At 38.2% G+C, this 6,150-nt stretch overlaps 1 pseudogene; it reads right to left on the bottom strand.

Moving 5' to 3' along the window:
* Positions 1 to 4,061: 4,061 nt before the first annotated feature.
* LOC145127502 (UDP-glycosyltransferase 73C3 pseudogene) lies at positions 4,062 to 5,502 on the bottom strand (annotated as a pseudogene).
* Positions 5,503 to 6,150: the final 648 nt, after the last annotated feature.

The following is a 6,150-nucleotide window of genomic DNA, read 5'->3' as shown; positions in this document are numbered from 1 at the left end:
ACTAGAGTGTAGCTTGAAGTGATTTTTGGATGGAATCTGCTTGAAATGCTTCTAATTCTCGAAAAGTCTTGATGAGAGGGAATGGATGTTCTTGAATGTTTTACTTAGAGAGAGTATGAAATGTTTTGTGTGTGTGTGTGTTGATTCTCGACCGCAAGTATTAAGAAGAAGGAGAAGAGAGAGATGAATGCATGGGAACATGAGATTTGTCTTGGATGTATGTTGGATAATCCCATAATTAACCCCTAAACAACAATGAGGTGTCATGGGCATTTATTCATTTCTTTGCTCTTTTTTTTCCTACTTGGGCCGAGAGAGAGAGAGAAGGAAGAGAATGGCTTGGCCCTTTTATGCTTGAGTCCCTAATATGAGGCCCAATTTGATGGTTTTCGGCCCATTGGGCCTTTAGAGTAGATCACCGCCCAATTTTTGTATAAGAGAATGGTTTTAGTCCATTTAAGCTAATTGGATTAGTTATGGCCCAATAAGACCCATTAAAGATAAACTAGTCCATTTTAGGCTTATAAGGCCCAAAAAGGTTAAGTCTCATGAGAGTGGGTCCAATGAGAGTCCATTTAAGAGTTCTAAGCCCAAAATAGTCACATTGGAAGTTTATTGGCCCATTAGGCCCAATAAGGAAATCCTAGTCCATAATGGACTTAAACCGGGATTTCTAGGGTTTCCAACCTTTTGTAGGCTATTTGAGCGTTTGTATGGAGTGTTTGATGGAATTTTGTTGTCATTGAATAAGCATCATACAAGCTTTCAAGTTTTAGTTACAATGTTATCCTTGTTAATTGTTTACAAGGCATCATAATTCCTAGTTGTGACACAAGAAAGCGAAGACGTAAAGATCCAAGGCCGAGAGTATTTATTTCTGAACCAGTACAATCATTAAGCCCTACTGTAGATGCAACCCAAGTTTCTCAAGATGATCAAAGCCCTACTGTAGAACCAGTCCGGGTTTCTCAAGATGATCAAAGTCCTACTATGGAGCTAGCCCAAGTCGTTCAAGAAGATGTCCAGAGCCTAATTGTTGAACCAGCCCAGGTTCACGGTAATGTTTAAAGTCCAGTTTTTGGTGAAGGTTTCGATTTTCTGGCCAATGAAGAAACATTTGCCTCAGGAAGTTCTTCCGCTCCACCACCTCTAGAGCATGATGCCACATGTGTCAAGCTAGCCAGGATACTTGCTTTTCAAGACTCTATTTCTCAGTCCAAATGAAAAGCGATATCTATCGGCTCCGGAAAAGGGAGTGATGAAGATTCTCATCAAATCATCTCTGAGCTCAAACAAGAGATTTTGATTTTGAGGCAGGAGTCAATGGAGAAGGAATTTTTAATTGGTAATCTGGATGTAAGAGTATCTAGTCTTGAAAATAAGAACTCTGTTAAAGATGCGAAGATTTCCGAACTTCAAGCAAATCTTGATGGTATAACAACTTTATTCTTTGACCTGAAACAACGCTTACATGAGAAGTTTGGTGATGATTTTCAACCCTTGAGCGCTGAAGGCGAAAAGATTTCTACTTCTACTTCTAATCCAGTTAATCCACCTTCTCAATGTGTAAGTGAAAGAGTTGTTAGACCTACTCCGGATGCGAATCTTTACACTTTTTTATCTTCTGGTCCTTCTTCTGCTCAAGAAAGAAGAGAGAAGCAAGCTCGAATTGAGGAGCTGAAAGGGAAGATGTTAGTAATGAAGCATTCAGATCAGAATGTTTCAGGTGATCACCCTGAAATGTTTTTGAGAGAAACTGGGAAGAAATTTACTGAAAAAGTATGGAGATCGCTTTGGCATTTTGATGTAGGGATATGATGCTGACAGGAAAATGTGGGTTGTGAAGCGAAAGATATATCGAATTGAGTACTATGAGAACCCATCTGACTTTATGTCCTGGACAAAAGTCGATCTTGCTGAACTTATTCACGCTCCTTTCAACAATCCAACCAATGACTCTGTGACCTGGGATTTTAAGAGGTTTCTTGAGGCTCAAGGTAAAAATAAATTTTAAGGCATGAAGACTGCTTCATCGTTCACGAGAAAGGCTAAAGATGTCATTGATCCTCGAACTAATAAAACCATGGTGAATGTTATGTGGCCACCCATAAAGAAAGTTAAAAGGATTCCGGTTCCTAAACGTGTACCAGAAGGCACTTTGGACTCAATGCAATTATGAGTTTATGATGAGGTTACCGCGTCGGCCGTAATAAAGTTGAAAATGGGTTAGTATCGCCTTATCGATCCCAAAGATTTGTTAAAATTTGGAGAATGTGATATTAATACTTTGTCACATTTTCAGCTTATTGTTCAAAATAAACTATTTGAAGTTGCTGGAAAAAGTTTCACTGGAATGGTTGCCACTATAATTGACAAGAAGTTGTTGGCTGGGGTATTCGATCAATCTGATGTTCATCTTATAGACAAGCTTTAAAGCAGCCAACAATAAACCAAGGGGGGATATTGTTGGGTTATATTTTTATGGTTTATGTTGGGCTCATAATGTTCCTGTTCTTGGGCTTAGAATGTTAGTATGTTAATGGGCTTGTATATGTTCACGGTTGGCTGAACCGTGAACACTTAGTCTTTACGGTCTTGATGGTTTGGGCTTTTGTGGCATTGTACTGATATATATATATATATATATATATATATATATATATATATATGTGTGTGTGTGTGTGTGTGTGTGTGTGTATTCAGCCGTGAACTGGTTAGTAGTTCTTCATTTGTTTTATTCACGGCTGGAGTTAGAGCATTGGTGTACTAGACGATTTATTGTTAATAGAATCGTGTGCATTGAAAGTTATTTTGTGTTCTTGAATCTTTATTTTGTTTAAATTCCGCATTCTCTAAATAGATTGATTGATATATCATATAAGATCCATAGTTTTGGGACTTACGATCAATAAGAGTGACTACATACCTTTTATTTCCCAAAGAAGGAGTGGAGTGAAAATCACACAGGTCACTGTGTACAAGTTCCAAAATAGTTGAATTTTTAATGACACTAGGAAAGGGTTGTTTTGTCACTTTTGTAAGAATGCATGTTTTACATTTATCAGATGTAATATCATGGGCTAGAATTAATCCATCTTTTGACATCTCATGCATCCTTCTAAAGTTGACATGACCTAATCTTACATGCCAAAGCATAGATTTATCAACATTAGAAACAGAAGTTACAAATGCAGAATTTTGAATAGGTAATAATTTGTTAATAATATTTAAACGAAACATTATATTATTTAAATATCCAAATCCAACAAACATCCCACCTCTAAACAAAATAAATTTATCTGACTCAATAACTTGTTTAAAACCATCAGAATTCAAACAACTAGAAGTTCATTGTATTGTTCAGTAATAGACCTTGAATCGTCCATCTTATAATTATTATAGTCACTTACTGGAAACTTCTTGCTAAAAGCATCCTCAGTGATATATTTCAATTGAAGGGTGTCCCGTAACTCCTTGGCACATAAGGCTTCACTATGGATATCAAATGAAGCATCATACATACTGTTCAGAATGTGACCTTTGCAGATGTAGTCATCGTTGTCCCACTTCTGTCTCCTCCTTATCTCTTCAATTGTCTCATCAGCACCTTCCTCAGGCTCCGCTAGTCTTGGAGTAGTCAGCACGTATGCTGCTTTCAAAGTAGTCAAAATGAAATGCATCTTCTTATTCCAATGCCTGAAGTCGACGCCTTCGAGTTTCTCCAGCTTTGTGAACTTCGTGTTCATCTCGCAGATTGAATCTCTCATCTCCAGAAACAGGAAGATATTAGTTCGGTTGTTGGAGAATATAGGGTTTGAGTTGGAGATCTGGATATCACTTGGATCGTGAGAACACTTTCCGAACTGATATTTCTACCCTATGCCTGGGTTGCAAGAAATTCAGCCTAGGATAATCCAAGTTGACACTTACGATTTCTGTGCCTAGAATCGTAAGTGTACACTTGGATTATCCTAGGCTGAATTTCTTGCAAACCAGGCATAGGGTAGAAATATCAGTTCGGAAACTGTTCTCTCGATCCAAGTGATATCCAGATCTCCAACTCAAATCCTATATTTTCTAACATCCTCTCTTTTAACTTGTATCCATGCTGCATCTTCCTCAACTAACTGCATCACTGATTCAGCCCCAACACACACACCAGTCCTCACTATTTCCGCAACCAACCTCTCATTAAAAAACGGCTCAACAAATTGAGGCCATGTGATCATCGGTACACCCGCATAAATCCCTTCAATAGTCGACTTCAGCAAATTGAGGCCATGTGATCATCGGTACACCCACAAAAATCCCTTCAATAGTCGAATTCAGCAAATTGAGGCCATGTGCTCATCGGTACACCCGCAGAAATCCCTTCAATAGTCACATTCCATCCACAGTCAGTAAGGAATACCCCTACCGAAGGGTGGGACAAGATTAGAACTTATGGGGCCCACCTATGGATCAAAACACCTCTTCGTTTCACTCTCTCTTCAAGCCCATCTTCCACCAACCATTTTTCTATCACTTGTGTTCGACTCCCACCTTTCATCTCTAAAATAAATGGGAATTCCGACTCTTCTAACCTAGATCTAGTTCGATAAACTGTGGTGGTTTGAGCCGTGTTAGGCTCCGTAGACACACGTAAATCACACTCCCTGGTTTCTGACAATAATGCACTTGTGGTTTGTAATCGAACCATTGGTTTTCCACGTTGAGCTTTGTCTAAATTGCTCTTGTTATCTTGTTAAAACGGCCCTATACACCAAACTTTTTGCTTCACTTTCCGATATTCATCGATATATATCTACTTTCCAACTCCTCAAAACTGTTTATAAGTACCCCATATGCTCATATTTCTGCTACTCTAATTTTATCATGTACAGTTTTTATCACCTTTGCCTCTGCACTCTTCCCACTCTTCCATGGATTGAATAACCCTGGAAGCTGAGATTTAGTCATGGTTATGTTATCCGGTAAACCCGACAACAAAAATGGATCGAAATCGCCCACCCGTTCATGAACCTTGGAAACACAGAGATTATGAGTAGCTAACTGAGTGAAACAACTCATTCCCTCGAAAATAACCTATGGAATCTCGAACTTTCTTGCAACATCTACTGTCCAAGTTAAATGTTTATCAGAAATCATACAACTTGGTGTCGGTTTAAGCTCGTTAAACACTTTTTCAAGTGGTTCTTGGAGTTTAGCAGTTGCATCAAAGAAGTTCTTGGTCAACTTGAATGATGGTAAATCATCTACGTTTTCACATCCTTCTAGTAATCCGTATTGTGAGGCTGGGAATTGGAGGTTGAGGATTCGGATAGGATGGCCTGAGGCCACTACGCGATGAAGGACCGCCCCGAACCTGGCAGCATTATGGGGTGTGATGACGATGGTGACGGTGGCGGAGTGTTGTGCAATGAGTTTGGCCATGTCCACCATTGGAATGAGGTGACTGGGGCACATTAGAGGTATCATAATAACATGAACATTGGAAGCCATTTCAGAGTATGAACTATGATCGAAGTATGATTTTTTTGAGGACTATATGTTATGGTCTCGTTGGATGTTATATACGATTTTAAAAACTTTAAGTCCTTTTCTGCTTTTAACTTACGACATGTTTTGAGTGTTTTGAAGTGTTTAAACTATTTGGCTGGGATTTGGCTTCTTCTCTAAAGCTGAAAGGGGTAATTCTTAAACAAGGTACATGTTTTGATCCATTATTTACAACTTTTAATTATATAATTCATAATTTCATTTGGGTTTACCTATATATTGTCATACAGAAATGCAAAACAGACCAGGCAGTTTAAATAATTTTTGTGTTGGAAAAATTTACTAATTTAGCCAAAAAGAATTAATGATTTTTTATTAAATAGCAAAAAATTAGCATTTTTCATAAAATAGCTAACGAAATACAAGTGATTAAGCCCACCTGCGATTTCAGCCTTCTCATGCTAAGCATCTCGCTATATTGGGCTACGAATTTGACCCGTTTTCGGCCTATGGACGAAAATATATAAATCTCAAAATTTGAAATAATCTTCATTTTCATACTTCCAACTTCAAGAAATTCTTTCAACCCTCTCCATAGCTCAAAATTAATATTCACCCGAAAACTTTATAAATACAGTGGAGGAATCACAC

This window comes from Lactuca virosa, chromosome 1 (genome assembly GCF_052849685.1).
Source record: "Lactuca virosa cultivar CGN04683 chromosome 1, Lactuca_virosa_CGN04683_v6, whole genome shotgun sequence".
Lineage (NCBI taxonomy): Eukaryota > Viridiplantae > Streptophyta > Magnoliopsida > Asterales > Asteraceae > Lactuca > Lactuca virosa.
Note: the sequence above shows the minus strand (reverse complement) of the source record. Positions and strands in the feature narration are given on the sequence as shown.